Genomic DNA, 21,576 nt, shown 5'->3' with positions numbered 1-21,576 from the left:
AAAGATGGAGTTACTTACCACCAAAACCTTCCACCAAAGCACAAAATCACTATAAATACATTGTTCAAACCACAACAACTGTGGTCAAGAAGAGAAAATGAACAGTTGGCCACTAAAATTAGTCAACACTATACTATCCACAACCTATTGCGCACAAGAGTACCCAACACATCAACATTGCAATTATTACAGGTCCCAGTTTTGAGACTGGTGCAGCAGATAATAGTTCCTGCAACAAAGGATAAATTATGAAACAGGAGAAAGTGGCATGTCATTCAAAGGTTCTCTTAATTTTTTTATTCAACATTCTCTCAAGTGCAAAACATTTTTTTTATTATTTTCATTGTATTTCAATGTTTAGTTTCTTTAAAGTGCATTTAATAATTTGCCTCATAAATCCCTGACACAGGATTTCACCTACATACAGTGGGGCAAAAAAGTATTTAGTCAGCCACCAATTGTGCAAGTTCTCCCACTTAAAAAGATGAGAGGCCTGTAATTTTCATCATAGGTACCCCTCAACTATGACAGACAAAATGAGAAAGAAATATCCAGAAAATCACATTGTAGGATTTTTTATGAATTTATTTGAAAATTATGGTGGAAAATAAGTATTTGGTCAATAACAACATTTTATCTCAATACTTTGTTATATACCCTTTGTTGGCAATGACAGAGGTAAAGTGTTTTCTGTAAGTCTTCACAAGGTTTTCACACACTGTTGCTGGTATTTTGGCCCATTCCTCCATGCAGATCTCATCTAGAGCAGTGACGTTTTGGGGCTGTTGCTGGCCAACACAGACTTTCAACTCCCTCCAAAGATTTTCTATGGGGTTGAGATCTGGAGACTGGCTAGGCCACTCCAGGACCTTGAAATGCTTCTTACGAAGCCACTCCTTCGTTGCCCGGTGTGTTTGGGACCATTGTCATGCTGAAAGACCCAGCCACGTATCATCTTCAATGCCCTTGCTGATGGAAGGAGGTTTTCACCTAACATCTCACGATACATGGCCCCATTCATTCTTTCCTTTACACGGATCTGTCGTCCTGGTCTCTTTGCAGAAAAACAGCCCCAAAGCATGATGTTTCCACCCCCATGCTTCACAGTAGGTATGGTTTTCTTTGGGTGCAACTCAGCATTCTTTGTCCTCCAATCACGACGAGTTGAGTTTTAACAGAAAAGTTCTATATTGGTTTCATCTGACCATATGACATTCTCCCAATCTTCTTCTGGATCATGCAAATGCTCTCTTGCAAACCTCAGACGGGCCTGGACATGTACTGGCTTAAGCAGGGAGACACGTCTGGCACTGCAGGATTTGAGTCCCTGGCGGCGTAGTTTGTTACTGATGGTAGGCTTTGTTACTTTGGTCCCAGCTCTATGCAGGTCATTCACTAGGTCCCCGCATGTGGTTCTGGGATTTTTGCTCACCGTTCTTGTGATCATGTTGACCCCACGGGGTGAGATCTTGCGTGGAGCCCCAGATCGAGGGAGATTATCAGTGGTCTTGTATGTCTTCCATTTCCTAATAATTGCTCCCACAGTTGATTTCTTCAAACCAAACTGCTTACCTATTGCAGATTCAGTCTTCCCAGCGTGGTGCAGGCTACAATTTTGTTTCTGGTGTCCTTTGACAGCTCTTTGGTCTTGGCCATAGTGGAGTTTGGAGTGTGACTGTTTGAGGTTGTGGACAGGTGTCTTTTATACTGATAACAAGTTCAAACAAGTGCCATTAATACAGGTAACGAGTGGAGGACAGAGGAGCCTCTTAAAGAAGAAGCTACAAACAAGAAATAAGACAAAAAAACAGAACTTGAGCATACATAACACTTCACCCAACTAAGTCAATACTTTGTACAGCCACCTTTTGTAGCAATGACAGCTGCAAGTCTCTTGGAGTATGTCTCTATTAGCTTAGCAAATCTTGCCACTGGGATTTTTGCCCATTTTTCAAGGCACAACTGCTCCAGCTCCTTCAAGTTGGATGGGTTCCGCAATCTTTAAATCATACCACAGATTCTCAATTGGATCGGGGCTTTGACTAGGCCATTCCAAGACATTTATTCACTTTTTAGTGACAGGGGGCAGTATTTGGAAAGTCAGATGAATGACATGCCCAAAGTAAACTGCCTGTTACTCAGGCCCAGAAGCTAGGATATGCATATAATTGGTAGGTTTAAAGTTATGTTTCCAAAATGGTTAAAATAATGTCTGTGAGTATAACAGAAGTGATATGGCAGGTGAAAACATGAGGAAAATCCATCCAGGAAGTGGGATTTCTTTGATGCGGGTGGTTTTCAATTGAATGCCTATTGAGTATCGAATAGGTTAGGACCCAGATTGCAGTTCCTTTTGCTTCCATTAGATGTCAATTTTTAGACATTGTTTCAGGCTTTTTTTCTGAAAAATGAAGAAGAATGAGACCGTTCTGTTAGGGGAAAGAGGAACCATACAGTGCTGGTTTGTGCACGTGACTGTGTGCGCACCCTTCGTTCCTTTTCCGTTCTTTTGAATAAGCAATTGTCCGGTTGAAATATTATAGATTATTTAGACAACTAACAACCTGAGGATTCATTTCAAACATCGTTTGACTTGTTTCGACAAACTTTACTGGTACTATTAGGATGTATTCGTCTGTATGTTTTGACCACACTTGAGCTAGTGGATTACTGAACAAAACGAGTATAAAGAGGGACTTTATTGAACAAAACAAACATTTGTGTAGCTGGGACTCTTTTATCGCTATTTCTAACTTTCTTGACTCCTCTACCTGGTTGGAAAATGTTTGTATGGTTTTGTAAGCGGAGCGCTGTCCTCAGATAATCGCATGGTATGCTTTCGCTGTAAAGCCTTTTTGAAATCTGACAGAGTGGCTGGACTAACAAGAAGTTCATCTTTAACCTTTTGTGACTAGGGGGCAGTATTTTCATCTTTGGAAAAAAACATTCCCGTAATAAATAGGATATTTTGTCAGGATAAGATGCTAGAATATGCATATAATTGACAGCTTAGGATAGAAAACACTCTAAAGTTTCCAAAACTGTAAAAATATTGTCTGTGAGTATAACATAACTGATGTTGCAGGCAAAAGCCTGAGAAAAATCCAATCCGGAAGTGCCTCTTGTTTTGAAAGCGCTGCGTTCCAATGTGTCTCTATTGAGCAGTGAATGGGCTATCAACCAGATTACTCTTTCTCCCTATTCCCGAAGGTGTCTACAGCATTGTGACGTAGTTTTACGCATTTATGTTGAAGAATACCCATAGGTGGCTACATTGCGCAAGTGGTCACATGATGCTCCCAGAAATAATCTCGCGTAAAATACAGAGGTAGCCATTACTCCAATCGGTCCTACTGAAAAACGAATTGTCCCAATGGATATATTATGGAATAGATATTTGAAAAACACCTTGAGGATTGATTATACACAATGTTTGCCATGTTTATGTCGATATTATGGAGCTAATTTGGAATATTTTTCGCCGTTTTCGTGACTGAAATTTCCGCGTGATTTCTCAGCCAAACGTGAAGAACAAACGGAGCTATTTCGCCTACAAAAATAATATTTTTGGAAAAAAGGAACATTTGCTATCTAACTGGATGTCTCGTGAGTGACAACATCCAAAGCTCATCAAAGGTAAACGATTTAATTTGATTGATTTCCGTGACCAAGTTACCTGCTGCTAGCTGGACAAAATGCTATGCTTGGCTATCGATAAAATTACACAAATGCTTGTCTAGCTTTGGCTGTAAAGGATATTGTGAAAATCTGAGATGACAGGGTGATTAAGAAAAGGCTAAGCTGTGTCTCAATATATTTCACTTGTGATTTTCATGAATATAAATATTTTCTAGTAATATTTATGTCTGTTGCATTATGCTAATTAGTGTCAGATGATGACAACGGTCCCGTTCACGGGATAGGGTGTCACTAGAGGTTAAGCTCTTGCGACGAGCAAACCCATATTCGGGAGTGTAATCATAGCCTCAAATGCATTAGCATAACGCATCGGACATAAAAACCCCTAGAAAAGTTTCCTATTCATGAAAATCGCAAATGAAATGAAATAAATATTGAAACACAAGCTTAGCCTTTTGTTAACGACACTGTCATCTCAGATTTTCAAAATATGTGTTACAGCCAACGCTAGACAAGCATTTGTGTAAGTTTATCATGGCATAATGCTATGCTAGGCTCTGCTGGCAGCAGGCAACATTTTCACGAAATTAAGAAAAGGAACCAAATTAAATAATTTACCTTTGAAGAATTTCAGATGCTTTCACTCAGGAGACTCCCAGTTAGATAGCAAATGTTCCTTTTTTCCCAAAATAATATTTTTGTAGCCGGAAAAGGTCCCGTTTGTTCATCAGTTTTGGCTGAGAAATCGACCGAAAGATACTTCAACTATAACGCCAAACTTTTTTCAAAATTTGCTCCATAATATCGACAGAAACACGGCAAACGTTGTTTAGGATCTATCCACAAGGTTTTTTTTAACATATATATTCGAAAATATATCCGTTAAGGCAATTGTTTTCTCATAAGAAGTTTTTGGAAAAATGGCTACCTCAGTATTTTATGCGAGATTTTCTCTGGGAGACAGCATGTAACCACTCGCCAAATATGGTCCCTTACAGGCATTCTCCAATGGAAATGCCTAAAAAGACGTCACAATGCAGCTTGGGGAATACGTGGAAAACGTAAGCTGATTCGTAGCTCATTCACAGCCATATAAGGAGTCATTGGCATAAGGCGGTTTCAAAAAATGCGGCACTTCCTGATTGGATTTTTATCTGGGTTTCGCCTGTAACATCAGTTCTGTGACACTCACAGACAATATCTGTGCAGTTTTGGAAACGTCAGTGTTTTCTTTCCAAAGCTGTCAATTATATCTTTGATATTGTCTTGATGTACTCTTTTAAAAGAGTGTCTGATTTTCTGAGACATCAAGACATACTGAATAGTTATAACGGCACGAGTGCCACTCCTTTCGGGTGTAGCCGGTATGACATGCTGACATGCTCCTAAAAACGCTGTGATGTTGGAAATAGCATAATAATGGTCGTTTTGCACATAAAAGTACAGAATCTGAGAATGAGGTTGTGGCATGTTTTGGAATTTCAAGAGAGCTGCATTAGCTCTACTGTGGTACAAAACCACAGTCTTGATTTTCAGAAACTTTTCAAATTTGACTATGTCGGAGAATGGCACCGCATCCTGTATACCTAGACCCACGGCCGTTTGGAGCTCTCTAGTCTTGTGTAACGCCGCTAGATCCGTACATCCAGGGTTGAGTAAAAGTGCTAGGCCTATTGCAAAGCATAGCTTATTACCAGGATTGTGAACGTTTATGAGGTATGCCCTTTTATTGCTTATGATTTCTGAATGCATTAGGGTATCTAGTTTCCTTCTCTGCCCCCCAACACCCAGGTGTTGCCATATTATTTGCACTGCAAGCTCGTGGGTTCTATCAGCTATGACGGATACATTTGACTGAACAAGTCGCTATAAATTGTCCAAGATCTGCTTCACCATTGGGTGAAATAAGATATACGGTGTTTTGCATGCTATCTCCACAAATGTCCAACTGTAAGATATCTAGAGGTTCGCCATAAGCTGTTGCCCTGTCTAACAGTTCGTTCAGAGTATCCAATATCATCACATAAAACGCTGCATCGTCAAGATTCTGATTCATCCATGTGAAATTGAAAAACTGTTGAATCTCTGTATTGCTAAATTTATTTCAGTACACAACACGGACACTTCTATCGATACCATCTCCCTCCTGATTTATTAGACAATTTTCCAATTCCACAAAAACATTGTCTTGCGTTTCAGACTCTTCAGAGGTAATGGCAGGGTTTGTGGGGGGTCCGGTGTAGAAGATCTTATGCTCTCATTCATCTGGTTAATTAACGATATGAGGGACTCAGGGATCTGGGATAACAGGTTATCGGTCGTCCCGGACTCATTCATATGATTAATTAATTCTATGAGTTTGGTGGGAATCTGGGATAATAGGGTTTCATCTATCGGTATTATGTCTTTTACCCCATCCTCATTCATCTGGTTAATTATAGCTTGGAGTTCGGGCGATAACTGGGATAACAGGGTTTCAACTGTCTCAATTATGTCTGCTGGCTCATCCATTTTGGTAATTAATGATGTGTGGTATTCTGGAAGGATACATGTTACATATGTTTTTAGCGCCTGTATTTGCGTTTTTTTATATCTTGGCGCACCCATCCCGTTAGCGGGATTATTTTCGTCAACATCCGCTAAATTGCAGACTGCCAAATTCAAATTAAATGACTAAAATATTAAATTTTTATGAAATCACAAGTGCAATATAGCAAAACACAGCTTAGCTTGTTAAACCACCTGGCGTGTCAGATTTCAAGAAAGCTTTATAGCAAAAGCTATTCAAGCATTTATGTTAGGACATCTCTCAGCAGACAAAACATTACAAACAGCTAGCAGCAAAGTAGATTGGTCATGAAATTCAGAAAAGCAATAAAATAAATCGCTTACCTTTGATGATCTTTGGATGTTTGCTCTCACGAGACTCCCAGTTACACAATAAATGTTCCTTTTGTTCAATAAAGATTATATTTAAATCCAAAAACCTCCATTTCATTGGCGCGTTTTGTTCAGAAATCCACAGCCTCATGCAGGTCATTACGGCCTGACGGAAATTCCAAATAGTATCCATAAAGTTCGTAGAAACATGTAAAAAGTTTTTTATAATAAATCCTCAGGTTGTTTTTACAATAAATAATCAATAATATTTCAACCGGACCGAAGCTTTTTCAATAGGAGAGATGGAGAACATGTCTGCTCCAAGCTATTGCACATGGAAAACTCTGTTGGCACCCAGCCATCCACTGACGCGATGTCATTGTTCTCGCTCATTTTTCAGAATAAAAGCCTGAAACTATGTCTAAAGACTGTTCACACCATGGGGAAGCCATAGGGAAAGGAATCTGGTTGATATCCCTTTAAATGGAGGAAAGGCATGCAATGGAACAGGGATATTCATTTCTCCAAGGTACTTCCTGGTTTGATTTTCCTCAGGTTTTCGACTGCAGTATCAGTTATGTTATGCTCACAGACAATATTTTGACAGTTTTGGAAACTTTAGAGTGCTTTCTATCCTAATTTGACAATTATATGCATATTCTAGATTCTGGGCCTGAGAAATAAGCAGTTTCATTTTGGTACGTTTTTCATCCAAACATCAGAATACTGCCCCCTACACTCAACAGGTTAAGCAGACTGTGTTTGTCTATAAAGGGCTAACATACTTTATCTTGACACTATATAGACATGGGTGTGCCTTTGCAAATCATGTCCAATCAATTGGATTTACCACAGGTGGACTCCAATCAAGTTGTAGAAACACATCAAGGATGATCAATGGAAACAGGATGCACTTGAGCTCAATTTCAAGTCTCATGGCAAACGGTCTGAATGCTTATGTAAATAAGGTAGTTCTGTTTTTAACCTCTTTCAGCTAGGGGGCACTATTTTTATGTTTGGAAAAATAACGTTCCCAATGTAAACTGTAAATCTACAAATACTGTAAAGTCCCTGATGTGCTTCATACAATTGCCAATTACTTCCTTGCTTCCCTGACAAAGGCATTAAAAAACAATGGAGGAGAAATGGAGGGTATAACACATTCTGACCTTTGTTCTTTTGTTAGGTCTTTGTTTTAGTATGGTCAGGGCGTGAGTTGGGTGGGTTGTCTATGTTCCTTTTTCTATGATTTGGGATTTCTGTGTTTGGCCCGGTATAGTTCTCAATCAGAGGCAGAACGCAGAAAACCAACCTAGAAACACAAAGCATAGAATGCCCACCCAACTCAAGTCCTGACCAACTAAAACAAAAAATAACACAAGAACTATGGTCAGAACGTGACAGATTCAGAATGATCTGTAATCATAGTAGCATCCACACTAATGTGATGTCATTACGTTTATTTGCGACAAATGATGATGGAAACAGATATTTTCAAATAAATAATGATTGACAAATCATTTAAGGTACCCAGGATGCATGATATCACTGTGTAACTATAAAGCGCCACTCAACAATGAATTATACTATAAAAAACTATGTTTATTTTGCAGGACACGCATTGTCCTTATTTTCAAGAATGCCTGAATTGCTTTATCATGATTTTCTGGTTGGCTGGCAAGTTTCACCATCCAATTATTTCAGATATACAGGAGTGCAAGTTTCACCATGGCGATACGTTGGCACATGGTACTTATTAGAATATGACAAATATTAGTCAATTGTTGCATTGTATCCATGCTGGCTTTCGCAGGATACTTGAGACATAAAACAGATAGGTGGGAGGGCATACAGGTTGTCAACATTTTTCTAAAGGGGAAGTGGAAAAACCGCAACATTTTGATTCATTTTTTTAGGTGTGATGTCATTACGTTCAGCTGTTTTCATCAACAAAAGATAGTTCATTTGAAGTGTACCCTAGCAGGCAATTGTCACATCTATTTTCTATGCATATTTTCTAAATGTCTACAAACAGTCACAGATGAGCAATACGGTTATTTTTGTCTCAGATTATGAGGAATTTAATCAGGAGAAAATATTATGGGTGATGATTAGTCACTCTAAGACTATTTTATATGGCTAATGGGATGACTCCGCATTCCCTTTAATGTCACATTATTACTACACTGAACAAAAATTTAAACCCAACATGTACAGTGTTGGTCCCATGTTTCATGAGCTGAAATAAAATATCCCAGAAATGTTCCATAACCACAAAAAGCTTATTTCTCTCATTGTGTGCACAAACGTGTTTACAACCCTGTTAGTGAGCCTTTCTCCTTTACCAATATAATCCATCCACCTGACAGCTGTGGCATATCAAGAAGCTGGTTAAACATTATGATCATTATAACAGGTGCCCCATGTCGCAAGGATCTGTACACAATTCCAGGAAGCTGAAAATGTCCCAGTTCTTACATGGCTTGCATTACTCACCAGACATGTCACCCATTTGAGCATGTTTGGGATGCTCTGGATTGATGTGTACGACAGCATGTTCCAGTTCCTACCAACATCAAGTAGTGTCGCACAGCCATTGATGAGGAGTGGGACAACATTCCACAGGCCACAATCAATAGCCTAATCAACTCTATGTGAAGGAGGCAAATGGTGGTCACACCAGATACTGACTGGTCCACAGATGCATATCTGTATTCCTAGTCATGTGGAATCCATAGACTATGGCCTAGTCATGTGGAATCCATAGATTATGGCCTAAAATTCATTTCAATTGACATATTTCCTTATATGAACTGTAACTCAGTGAATTGCTGCATTTCACATTCATATTTTTGTTCAGTGTGTATTCTGGGAATGTTCTAAAAAATGAAATTCTAAACATTAACAAGTTCTAAATTTTGTTCTCGGAACATGAACATTTTCCATAAAATCCACAAGGAAACTTTAGCAACGTTCATTGAACGTTCTAAGATTGTTGTCATGCTCTTCTGTTGTGACTCCATCATAGTTCAGTTTAATTTATGTAATGCTAGCACATCAATGAGTGAAACAGACTGTGATACTGAACTATTAACTATAAAAGTGTGCTGTTTTCTGTTGATTAATGCAGCTTGTGTCATAAAAGGAGGTCCAAGGCAGGTTGGATTAATTTGCATACAGGGAGGAACCAGGGAATCTGGTCACAACATGGATGCAGTGGGCAGATGAGACATTTTATTACCATGTGTAAACACAACAAGTGATCGGATGATAACAACCACTTGTTAATAAATGGTATAACCATGGCTGGAGAGGGAAATATAAATAATATAATAAAATAATAATAGAATGTGGAGGTGGCGAGGCTGTGGAGTGCACTTCAGACATGGGCTTTAGACTTGTTTAATTACTGTTCACCTGGGCCAAAAGCCTAATGGAGGAGTTGGACAGAGGCCCAAACAAACAATGTTCCTGCTCGGATTTAAGTAATCCCCCAAGAGTCGATGTTAGCATAATACAAATATCCCCATAAATGTGTCTGTTTAAGCTAGAGATATCCATTTTCTTGCATGGCTGTGTCTCAATCCACCGCATCCACCAATTCCGGGCTTCCGCATCTGAGATGGATCGGCGTAGAGCTACAGAGGTGTTTGTCAGACAACTAAATGGTCTGTAGCCTCCAAATGGTTTGGGCTCAAAACAAATAAAAATCCACCTTCGAGAGCATAGACTCTCATAAAAACATGACCGTCGTAGAGCAAAACTGACAACCCTCACAAGACTTGTCTGAAGGTTAGCCAGTACCAGTTAAAAAAAATTGAATTATGGAAGTACAGATCTTAATTTTATCACCCTGTTACAGGATAACTTGCAGGAAATGTAAAACGTGTAGGGTATTTTAACTTTAAAAAGGCTTCTGAAGTTTGTACTGTAATTTCCAGTTTGAAATTTCAGACTTCATTTTCCCTTACAAAAAATGTCCCTTAAAACCTCTTAAGACTCTAGGGGCAGTATTTCATTTTTGGATAAAAAGACGTGCCCGTTTTAAGCGCAATATTTTGTCACGAAAAGATGCTCGACTATGCTTGGAATTGATAGTTTTGGAAAGAAGACACTCTGACGTTTCCAGAACTGCAAAGATTTTCACTGTGAGTGCCTTAGAACAAAAGCTACAGGCAAAACCAAGATATTTGAGCGACCAGGAAATGAACAGGATTTCTGAAGGTACGTTTTCCATGATCGCCTTATATGGCTGTGAATGCGACAGGAATGAACGGACACTTTCTAGCATTTCCCCAAGGTGTCTGCAGCATTGTGACGTATTTGTAGGCATATCATGTTATGCAGGTGAATGAGGACCCAAAAGCGACTTGGCGAAAACAGAGTCTTTATTCCAGTAAAGGATATAAGCAATACTCCTGGACAATCAGAGCAGAAAACAAAACATAAAAAACTTAATTCCACTCGTAGTGATGAGGACAGACTGGAGACTCGACCATTAACTGTAGGTTGCCTCGGGAAGGCACCGACCGTAGCTGACTCAGACACCTGCTCACACGCAGCATCTGAGGGAAACAAGACACGACAGGGCGAGACAGAGACACAGCACGGCGAACATCATACAAGGATCCGACAGGACAGAAACGTAAAACAAGGGGAGAAATAGGGACTCTAATCAGAGGACAAGATAGGGAACAGGTGTGAAAAGACTAAATGAGTGAGTAGGAGAATGAGGAACAGCTGGGAGCAGGAACGGAACGATAGAGAGAGGAGAGAGAGGGAGGGGGAGAGAGAGGGATAGAAAAAGGGAACGAACCTAATAAGACCAGCAGGGGGAAACGAACAGAAGGGAAAGCATAATGACAAGACAATATAAGACAAAACATGACAGTACCCCCCCACTCACCGAGCGCCTCCTGGCGCACTCGAGGAGGAACACTGGCGGCAACGGAGGAAATCATAGATCACAAACGGTCCAGCACGTCCCGAGAAAGAACCCAACTCCTCTCCTCAGGACCGTAACGGAAAACGATAAAAAGGGAAACTAGGGTACTACTCTAAAAAAAAAAAAAAAATGAGACACGGGTAGAGAACTGAAAGCTTTAGAGCAAACAGGACCAAACAGGCCAGGAGAGTAACAACTAGGGACAGACTGAGACACAGCAAGGGCAGGAACAAGAACAGGAGAGATGCGGTGGCAGGGAACAGACTGAGACCCAGCAAGACCAGGAGCAGAAGCAGAAAAAAAATTACCAGACTTATTCTGCGCGCAGTCCGAACAAGCAGCCACGAAACGGCGCGTGTCACGCTCCAGAGTAGGCCACCAAAACCGCTGGCGAATAGAAGCAAGCGTACCCCGAACGCCGGGGTGGCCAGCTAACTTGGCAGAGTGCGCCCACTGAAGAACAGCCAGACGAGTAGAAACAGGAACGAAAAGAAGGTTACTAGGACAAGCGTGCGGCGACGGAGTGTGAGTGAGTGCTTGCTTAACCTGTCTCTCAATTCCCCAGACAGTCAACCCGACAACACGCCCAACAGGAAGGATCCCTCGGGATCGGTAGAAGCCACAGAAGAACTAAAGAGACGGGATAAAGCATGAGGCTTGGTGTTCTTAGTACCCGGGCAATAAGAAATAACGAACTCAAAACGAGCGAAAAACAACGCCCAACGAGCATGACGCGCATTCAGTCGTTTGGCAGAACGGATGTACTCAAGGTTCCTTTGGTCAGTCCAAACGACAAAGGAACGGTCGCCCCTCCAACCACTGTCGCCATTTGCCTAGGGCTAAACGGATGGCGAGCAGTTCGCGGTTAGCCACATCATAGTTACGTTCCGACGGTGACAGGCGATGAGAAAAATATGCGCAAGGGTGGACCCCATCGTCAGTATCGGAGCGCTGGGACAGAATGGCTCCCACGCCCACCCCCGATGCGTCAACCTCGACAATAAACTGTTTAGTGACGTCAGGTGCAACAAGGATAGGAGCGGATGCAAAACGCTTCTTGAGGAGATCAGAACAACAATCATACGACCGGTGAGGAGGAAGGGAGTTGGTTCTGGACCGACTGAAGACCGTGCGCAGACCATGATATTCCTCCGGCACTCCTGTCAAATCACCAGGTTCCTCCTGTGAAGAGGGAGCAGAAGAAACAGGAGGAATATCAGACATTAAACACTTCACATGACAAGAAACGTTCCAGGAAAGGATAGAATTACTAGACCAATCAAAAGAAGGATTATGACACACTAGCCAGGGATGACCCAAAACAACAGGTGTAAAAGGTGAACAAAAAATCAAAAAATAAATGGTCTCACTATGGTTACCAGATACAGTGAGGGTTAAAGGTAGTGTTTCACATAATATACTGGGGAGAGGACTACCATCCAAGGCGAACATGACCGTGGGCTCCCCTAACTGTCTGAGAGGAATGTCATGTTCCCGAGCCCAGGCTTCGTCCATAAAACAGCCCTCCGCCCCAGAGTCTATTAATGCACTGCAGGAAGCTGCCGATCCGGTCCAGCGTAGATGGACCGATAAGGTAGTACAGGTACTTGACGGAGAGGACCGTCTAGTAGCGCTTATCAGTCGCCCTCCGCTTACTGATGAGCTCTGGCCTTTAACTGGACATGAAATGACAAAATGACCAGCGGAACCGCAATAGAGACAGAGGCGGTTGGTGATTCTCCGTTCCCTCTCCTTAGTCGAAATGCGAATACCCCCCAGCTGCATGGGCTCAACACCAGAGTCAGTGGGGAAAGATGGTAGTGTCGGAGAGAGAGGAGACACAGTTAACGCGAGCTCTCTTCTATGAGCTCGGTGACGAAGATCTACCCGTCGTTCAATGCGAATAGCGAGTTCAATCAAAGAATCCACGCTGGATGGAACCTCCCGAGAGAGAATCTCATCCTTAACCTTAGCGTGGAGTCCCTCCAGAAAACGAGCGAGCAACGCCTGCTCGTTCCAGTTACTGGAGGCAGCAAGAGTGCGAAACTCTATAGAGTAATCCGTTATGGATCGATTACCTTGACATAGGGAAGACAGGGACCAGGAAGCTTCTTTCCCAAAAACTGAACGATCAAAAACCCTTATCATCTCCTCTTTAAAGTTCAGATAATCGTTAGTACACTCAGCGCTTGCCTCCCAGATAGCTGTGCCCCACTGCCGAGCCCGACCAGTAAGGAGTGATATGACGTAGGCAATCCGAGCTCTCTCTCTCTCTTGAGTATGTGTTGGGTTGGAGAGAGAACACTATATCACACTGGGTGAGAAAGGAGCGGCACTCAGTGGACTGCCCAGAATAACATGGTGGGTTATTAACCCTAGGTTCCGGAGGCTCGGAAGACCCGGAAGTAGCTGGTGGCACGAGACGAAGACTCTGATACTGTCCTGAGAGGTCGGAGACCTGAGCGGCCAGGGTCTCAACGGCATGCCGAGCAGCAGACAATTCCTGCTCGTGTCTGCCGAGCATCGCTCCCTGGAACTCGAGAGTAGAGTAGAGAGAATCCATAGTCGCTGGGTCCATTCTTGGTCGGATCCTTCTGTTATGCAGGTGAATGAGGACCCAAAAGCGACTTGGCGAAAACAGAGTCTTTATTCCAGTAAAGGATATAAGCAATACTCCTGGACAATCAGAGCAGAAAACAAAACATAAAAAACTTAATTCCACTCGTAGTGACGAGGACAGACTGGAGACTCGACCATTAACTGTAGGTTGCCTCGGGAAGGCACCGACCGTAGCAGACTCAGACACCTGCTCACACGCAGCATCTGAGGGAAACAAGACACAACAGGGCGAGACAGAGACACAGCACGGCGAACATCATACAAGGATCCGACAGGACAGAAACGGAAAACAAGGGGAGAAATAGGGACTCTAATCAGAGGACAAGATAGGGAACAGGTGTGAAAAGACTAAATGAGTGAGTAGGAGAATGAGGAACAGCTGGGAGCAGGAACGGAACGATAGAGAGAGGAGAGAGAGGGAGGGGGAGAGAGAGGGATAGAAAAAGGGAACGAACCTAATAAGACCAGCAGGGGGAAACGAACAGAAGGGAAAGCATAATGACAAGACAATATAAGACAAAACATGACATATCATTGGAAGATTGACCATAAGAGACTACAATTGCCAAGTGTCCCGCACGGTGTCTGCATGGAAATTGGTGCGCAAAAGTCAGCTATCAGTATTTTTCCATCCGAATCAGAGAACAAAGAAGGCTTCTAGGACTGCCATTTCAATGAAGAGATATATGACAAAACACCTTGACGATTGATTCAAACAACGTTTTCCATGTTTCAGTCGATATTATGGAGTTAATTCGGAAAAAAGTTCGACGTGTAGGTGACTGAATTTTCGGTTAGTTTCGGTAGCCAAATGCATAGTAACAAAACGGAACGATGAAGAATCGGAACTACACAAGAATCTTTCAGGAAAAACTGGACATCTGCTATGTAACTGAGAGTCTCCTCATTGAAACATCTGAAGTTCTTCAAAGGTAAATTATTTTATTTGATCCCTTTGCTGGTTTTTGTGAATATGTTGCGTGCTAAATGCTAACGCTAAATGCTAAGCTAGCTATCACCACTCTTACACAAATTATTGATTTTCTCTGGTTCTAAAGCATATTTTGAAAATATGAGACGACAGGATTGTTAAGAAAATGATAAGCTTGAGAGCAGGCATATTTATTTAATTTCATTTGCGATTTTTAGAAATCGCTAACGGTTCCGGTTGGAGCGAGTGGTCGCATCTGCACGTCGCTCCAACGGGTAGTATAACTTTTTCATTATATTTCATTATATCACAACGGTTTGATTTGTCTTATCTTAGCAATTTCTTCTCAGCTAGCTACATAGCCGTCTTTGTATCAAAGATAATTGCGTAATTATCGTATTTCGCCGTCCTAACGTAGTCTTCACTAGCCAGCTAGCTAACGTCCACTGATTAGCTGCACTGAGAAACTTTTACACTTTTACACGACTTGATTAGTTTAGTGTTAGCTACCTACATAGCTGTCTTTGCTGTCTTCGTATCATCGTATCATCGTATCCAAGATAATTGTGTTGTTTAGGTTTAGAGTGTGTAGTCTTAGAGTGATTATCTTAATTTACCGAGGTTAGCTAGCCAGCTATTTGTCGTCCTTAACGTAGGTGACTCTGCTAGCTAGCCAACAGCTAGCCAACGCTAGCCAACGTCTTCTGTATAGAACTCAACTACCCGGTCGCATTCACAGGTTGTATCACATTTTCACTTCATTTCATTACAGTACAACGGTTTGATTTGTTTGATCGTAGCTAGCTACTTAGCTAGCTACATAGCCGTCTTTGTATCAAAGATAATTGTGTAGTCTAGAGCGATTTTCTAGGTTCGCTAGCCATCTATTGTCGTTCTTTTAACGCAACGTAACGTAAACAACACTGCTAGCTAGCCTGCTAGCCCCGAATAGCAACACTGCAGAAACTATTACACTCAACGGAATGACTTGATTAGTGTAGTGTCAACAACGCACCCACTGCCAGCTGGCCTACTTCAGCAGTACTGTATCATTTTAATCATTTTAGTCAATAAGATTCTTGCTACGTAGCTTAACTTTCTGAACATTCGAGACGTGTAGTCCACTTGTCATTCCAATCTCCTTTGCATTAGCGTAGCCTCTTCTGTAGCCTGTCAACTATGTGTCTGTTTATCCCTGTTCTCTCCTCTCTGCACAGACCATACAAACGCTCCTCACCGCGTGGCCGCGGCCACCCTACTCTGGTGGTCCCAGCGCGCACGACCCACGTGGAGTTCCAGGTCTCCGGTAGCCTCTGGAACTGCCAATCTGCGGTCAACAAGGCAGAATTCATCTCAGCCTATGCCTCCCTCCAGTCCCTCGACTTCTTGGCACTGACGGAAACATGGATCACCACAGACAACACTGCTACTCCTACTGCTCTCTCTTCGTCCGCCCACGTGTTCTCGCACACCCCAAGAGCGTCTGGTCAGCGGGGTGGTGGCACCGGGATCCTCATCTCTCCCAAGTGGTCATTCTCTCTTTCTCCCCTTACCCATCTGTCTATCGCCTCCTTTGAATTCCATGCTGTCACAGTTACTAGCCCTTTCAAGCTTAACATCCTTATCATTTATCGCCCTCCAGGTTCCCTCGGAGAGTTCATCAATGAGCTTGATGCCTTGATAAGCTCCTTTCCTGAGGACGGCTCACCTCTCACAGTTCTGGGCGACTTTAACCTCCCCACGTCTACCTTTGACTCTTTCCTCTCTGCCTCCTTCTTTCCACTCCTCTCCTCTTTTGACCTCACCCTCTCACCTTCCCCCCTACTCACAAGGCAGGCAATACGCTCGACCTCATCTTTACTAGATGCTGTTCTTCCACTAACCTCACTGCAACTCCCCTCCAAGTCTCCGACCACTGCCTTGTATCCTTTTCCCTCTCGCTCTCATCCAACACCTCCCACACTGCCCCTACTCGGATGGTATCGCGCCGTCCCAACCTTCGCTCTCTCTCCCCCGCTACTCTCTCCTCTTCCATCCTATCATCTCTTCCCTCCGCTCAAACCTTCTCCCACCTATCTCCTGATTCTGCCTCCTCAACCCTCCTCTCCTCCCTCTCTGCATCCCTTGACTCTCTATGTCCCCTATCCTCCAGGCCGGCTCGGTCCTCCCCTCCCGCTCCGTGGCTCGATGACTCATTGCGAGCTCACAGAACAGGGCTCCGGGCAGCCGAGCGGAAATGGAGGAAAACTCGCCTCCCTGCGGACCTGGCATCCTTTCACTCCCTCCTCTCTACATTTTCCTCCTCTGTCTCTGCTGCTAAAGCCACTTTCTACCACGCTAAATTCCAAGCATCTGCCTCTAACCCTAGGAAGCTCTTTGCCACCTTCTCCTCCCTCCTGAATCCTCCGCCCCCCCCCCCCTCCTCCCTCTCTGCAGATGACTTCGTCAACCATTTTGAAAAGAAGGTCGACGACATCCGATCCTCGTTTGCTAAGTCAAACGACACCGCTGGTTCTGCTCACACTGCCCTACCCTGTGCTCTGACCTCTTTCTCCCCTCTCTCTCCAGATGAAATCTCGCGTCTTGTGACGGCCGGCCGCCCAACAACCTGCCCGCTTGACCCTATCCCCTCCTCTCTTCTCCAGACCATTTCCGGAGACCTTCTCCCTTACCTCACCTCGCTCATCAACTCATCCCTGACCGTTGGCTACGTCCCTTCCGTCTTCAAGAGAGCGAGAGTTGCACCCCTTCTGAAAAAACCTACACTCGATCCCTCCGATGTCAACAATTACAGACCAGTATCCCTTCTTTCTTTTCTCTCCAAAACTCTTGAACGTGCCGTCCTTGGCCAGCTCTCCCGCTATCTCTCTCTGAATGACCTTCTTGATCCAAATCAGTCAGGTTTCAAGACTAGTCATTCAACTGAGACTGCTCTCCTCTGTATCACGGAGGCGCTCCGCACTGCTAAAGCTAACTCTCTCTCCTCTGCTCTCATCCTTCTAGATCTATCGGCTGCCTTCGATACTGTGAACCATCAGATCCTCCTCTCCACCCTCTCCGAGTTGGGCATCTCCGGCGCGGCCCACGCTTGGATTGCGTCCTACCTGACAGGTCGCTCCTACCAGGTGGCGTGGCGAGAATCTGTCTCCTCACCACGCGCTCTCACCACTGGTGTCCCCCAGGGCTCTGTTCTTGGCCCTCTCCTATTCTCGCTATACACCAAGTCACTTGGCTCTGTCATAACCTCACATGGTCTCTCTTATCATTGCTATGCAGACGACACACAATTAATCTTCTCCTTTCCCCTTCTGATGACCAGGTGGCGAATCGCATCTCTGCATGTCTGGCAGACATATCAGTGTGGATGACGGATCACCACCTCAAGCTGAACCTCGGCAAGACGGAGCTGCTCTTCCTCCCGGGGAAGGACTGCCCGTTCCATGATCTCGCCATCACGGTCGACAACTCCATTGTGTCCTCCTCCCAGAGCGCCAAGAACCTTGGCGTGATCCTGGACAACACCCTGTCGTTCTCAACTAACATCAAGGCGGTGGCCCGTTCCTGTAGGTTCATGCTCTACAACATCCGCAGAGTACGACCCTGCCTCACACAGGAAGCGGCGCAGGTCCTAATCCAGGCACTTGTCATCTCCCGTCTGGATTACTGCAACTCGCTGTTGGCTGGGCTCCCTGCCTGTGCCATTAAACCCCTTCAACTCATCCAGAACGCCGCAGCCCGTCTGGTGTTCAACCTTCCCAAGTTCTCTCACGTCACCCCGCTCCTCCGTTCTCTCCACTGGCTTCCAGTTGAAGCTCGCATCCGCTACAAGACCATGGTGCTTGCCTACGGAGCTGTGAGGGGAACGGCACCTCAGTACCTCCAGGCTCTGATCAGGCCCTACACCCAAACAAGGGCACTGCGTTCATCCACCTCTGGCCTGCTCGCCTCCCTACCACTGAGGAAGTACAGCTCCCGCTCAGCCCAGTCAAAACTGTTCGCTGCCCTGGCCCCCCAATGGTGGAACAAACTCCCTCACGACGCCAGGACAGCGGAGTCAATCACCACCTTCCGGAGACACCTGAAACCCCACCTCTTTAAGGAATACCTAGGATAGGTTAAGTAATCCCTCTCACCCCACCCCCCCTAAGTTTTAGATGCACTATTGTTAAGTGACTGTCCCACTGGATGTCATAAGGTGAATGCACCAATTTGTAAGTCGCTCTGGATAAGAGCGTCTGCTAAATGACTTAAATGTAAATGTAAAATGTAAATGTAATGAGCTTGAGGCTGTAGTAATGCGACCGCATGCGGGATGGGGCGGACTATGAGGTTAATAATTATAATCCACATAAAAATTGACATTTCCTGTTTCTGCAGGATTATTTTCCTGCTGTAGCAAACTGGCTCAAATTAAGATCCTACATCTGTACTATTGTGCCAAAAAAGGGGTTAAATATCAGTCAAAATAAATAAAAAAATAAGTTCCTAAGCCAGTGGTTCTTAACCTGGGTTCGATCGAACCCCAGGGGTTCGCTGAGTCAATCGCAGGGGTTCGGCGGAGGTCAAGACACACATCCGACTCATGATTCGTGATGACACCCCCCGCTTGGCCATCATTGGCTGCAAGTGATCACGCTACATCGCTTGGCCTATCTGTGCTGCAGGGGATTTGGTGCGTTCAGTAGTCGACTTGTGACTGTCGTGATGGTACGTCTTGTGATTTCTTTATTAATATTTGAATCCCTTCATACTTACTATGCCGAGCAAAAAAATAAAGTGGTCAGACGAATATGTACAATATGGATTCACATGTATAACGGAACGTGATGGGAGTCAGCATCCTAACTGCTTGATTTGCAATGCCAAGTTGAGCAATTCTAGTCTAGCACCGTCAAAACTAAGAGAGAACTTCCTTAAGCTGCATGGAGATGGAAAATACAAGAGCACAGTTGGTAGAGCATGGCGCTTGTAACGCCAGGGTAGTGGGTTCGATCCCCGGGACCACCCATACGTAGAATGTATGCACACATGACTGTAAGTCGCTTTGGATAAAAGCGTCTGCTAAATGGCATATATTACTCGCTGAATTCAAGGTGAAGAGAGCCAGAGTCGAAGAAAAGACTACTCTGCCTGTTCTCGGCTTTGTACCCATCAACAACCCGATCCTCACAGCATCGTACGAAGTTGCTTACCTGATCGCAAAGCAAGGCAAACAACACACCATTGGTGAAACACTCATAAAACCAGCTCTGTTGAAGATGGCAAATATCATGCTGGGAAAAGAGGCTGAAGTTAAGTTATCCCAAATTCCTCTTTCAAATGACACCATCAGCGACAGAATAGAGGACATGAGCAAAGACATATTGGCTCAAGTGGTTGCAGATCTGATTTCAAGCCCGGGAAAATTCAGCCTTCAACTCGACGAGACCACAGACATTTCTAATCTAAACCAGCTTGCTGTATTCGTGCGCCATGTGATTTTTATTTTATTTTGTAAGCCTCTAACAAAAACAACTAAGGCAGCCGATGTGAAGAAACGTGTGGATGACTTCTTCAAAGACAACAATCTTTCGTGGGATATGGTTTCTGCAGTTTGCTCGGACGGAGCTCCAGTCATGCTGGGAAGAAAGTCTGGTTTTGGGGGCGCTAGTGAAAGCCGATGCACCACACATCATTGTTATGCATTGTATTCTGCACAGGCATGCGTTGGCAACAAAAACCTTGCCTCCAAAACTGGCAGAAGTATTAAAAATTGTAGTGGAATGCGTGAACTATGTGCAAACTGGTGCTCTGAGGCAACGCATCTTCAGTGAGCTGTGTAAAGAAATGGGCTCTGAATTCGAGGTTCTTCTGTACCATTCTAACGTTCGGTGGTTAACCCGGGGACAGGTGCTGAATCGTGTTTTTGCCGTATGTGTGGAATTAGCCCTGTTTTTGCAAGAGCACCAACATTGTCATGCAGATTGCTTCAAAAATTCTGAGTTCATTCTCATTTTAGCGTACATAGCTGATATCTTCGCAGCTCTCAGTCATCTCAATCAAAAGATGCAGGGCGGTGGAGTCAACATCATCAAAGTGGAGGAAAACCTGAAGGCTTTTCAAAAAAAGCTACCGTTATTGAAACGACGAAGAGAGAACAATAACTTTGCAAACTTTCCCCTGCTGGACGACTGTGTAAGTAAGATCGAAGACATGTCTGGAATCGGAGACATTTCTGTACCCGCGGAACTGAAGCAAGCAATTGCCACGCACTTAGATGAGCTTGCAAAGTCTCTCGACGGATACATCCCTACAAGAGAGTCATATCCAGCATGGGTGAGACAGCCGTTCACGTTTAGTGTTGAGACAACAGATGTCAATGATGAATACCTCAATGAAATCATTGAAATTCAGCAGAGCCAGGTTCAACAGCAACTCTTCAGAACAACAACGCTTTCAACATTTTGGTGTCAACAAATGGTAACGTACCCTGTTATTGCTAAGAAAGCTCTGTGGAGATTTTCATACCATGTGTTACAACCTATCTTTGCGAGCAATCCTTTTCGAGGATGCTGGACATAAA

This window comes from Oncorhynchus gorbuscha, linkage group LG21 (assembly GCF_021184085.1).
Source record: "Oncorhynchus gorbuscha isolate QuinsamMale2020 ecotype Even-year linkage group LG21, OgorEven_v1.0, whole genome shotgun sequence".
In the NCBI taxonomy this organism is placed as follows: Eukaryota; Metazoa; Chordata; class Actinopteri; order Salmoniformes; family Salmonidae; genus Oncorhynchus; species Oncorhynchus gorbuscha.
This window is presented reverse-complemented; position numbering follows the sequence as displayed.